This window comes from Nicotiana tomentosiformis, chromosome 6 (genome assembly GCF_000390325.3).
Source record: "Nicotiana tomentosiformis chromosome 6, ASM39032v3, whole genome shotgun sequence".
NCBI classification, from domain to species: Eukaryota; Viridiplantae; Streptophyta; class Magnoliopsida; order Solanales; family Solanaceae; genus Nicotiana; species Nicotiana tomentosiformis.
Window position 1 is genome coordinate 93,609,459 of NC_090817.1, and position 1,952 is coordinate 93,611,410.

The window sequence follows — 1,952 nt, forward strand, 5'->3', positions numbered from 1 at the left end:
CTTCTTGTTACGCACGGTTTTAAGTGCGTTTTTGTATCCAACAAGGTTGTAATTAGTAAGAATGGAATATTTGTGGGAAAAGGTTACCTCACCGAGGGCCTTTTCAACCTAAATGTAATGGTTGTTGAAAATAATAATAATATTTCAGCTTCTTCTTACTTACTTGAGTCAAATGATTTATGGCATGTACGTTTGGGTCATGTCAATTATAAAACCTTGCGGAAAATGATTAACTTGGAAGTACTGCCCAAGTTTGAATGCGAAAAATTAAGATGTCAAATATGTGTGGAATCTAAGTATGTTAAACATCCTTATAAGTCAGTTGAAAGGAATTCAAATCCTTTAGACTTAATTCACACAGATATTTGTGACATGAAGTCAATACCATCTCGCGGTGGAAAGAAGTATTTCATAACTTTTATTGACGATGGTACTCGATATTGCTATGTTTACTTACTGAATAGTAAAGATGAAGCAATAGACGCATTCAGGCAATACAAAAATGAAGTTGAAACGCAACTTAACAAGAAAGTAAAAATGATAAGAAGTGATAGGGGTGGTGAATATGAATCTCCTTTTGAAGAAATATGTTTAGAATATGGAATTATTCATCAAACAACAGCCCTTACACGCCCCAATCTAATGGGATTGCGGAAAGAAAGAATCGCACATTAAAGGAGATGATGAATGCGTTGTTGATAAGTTCTGGTTTGCCACAGAACTTGTGGGGGGAAGCCATTCTTACGGCTAATCGAATATTAAATCGAGTGCCCCATAGCAAAACACAATCCATTCCATATGAACAATGGAAAGGAAGGAAGCCCAACTTGAATTATTTTAAAGTGTGGGGGTGTTTGGCAAAAGTGCAAGTTCCTAAACCCAAAAGGGTAAAGATAGGACCGAAAACCGTTGATTGTGTTTTCATAGGATATGCGACAAATAGTAAAGCATATCGATTTCTGGTTCATAAATCAGAAAATCCCGACATTCATAATAATACGGTTATAGAATCAGATAATGCTGAGTTCTTTGAAAATATATATCCGTATAAAAAGGAATGTGAGTCGTTTGGTGAAGGATCTAAACGATCTCGGGAAGAAACAAAAGAAAGTACATATAATCAGGAGGATCCAAGACGCAGTAAACGTCAAAGGACGTCTACTTCATTTGGACCAGATTTTGTGACTTTCTTATTGGAGAATGAGCCTCAAACATTTAAAGAAGCTATGACTTCTTCGGAATCATTGTTTTGGAAAGAGGCAGTCAATAGTGAAATAGAATCCATATTGAATAACCATACATGGGAATTGGTTGATCTTCCTCCTGGAAATAAACCTTTGGGTTCTAAATGGATTTTTAAGAGAAAAAATCAAAGATGATGGCACTATTGATAAATTCAAGGCAAGGCTCGTAGTCAAAGGGTATAGACAACGAGAAGGTCTAGACTACTTTGATACGTACTCTCCAGTTACAAGAATTACGTCCATACGGATGTTAATAGTATTAGCTGCAGTGTATGGTCTTGAAATTCATCAAATGGATGTTAAGACGGCCTTCTTAAATGGAGAGTTGGAGGAAGAAATTTACATGGAACAACCTGAAGGGTTTGTGGTTCCAGGTAAAGAAAAGAAGGTATGTAGACTTGTTAAGTCTCTTTACGGACTAAAACAAGCACCCAAACAATGGCATGCGAAATTTGACCAAACAATGTTGTCAAATGGTTTTAAGATAAATGAATGTGATAAATGCGTGTACATTAAAAATGTTCCAAATCACATAGTCATTGTTTGCTTATATGTGGATGATATGTTGATAATGAGTAATGACATTGCCAACATAAATGCTACAAAGCGTATGCTCAATAGCAAGTTTGATATGAAAGACTTGGGAGTTGCTGATTTAATTCTGGGAATTAAGATCAATAAAACTCATCAAGGTCTGGCATTGTCACA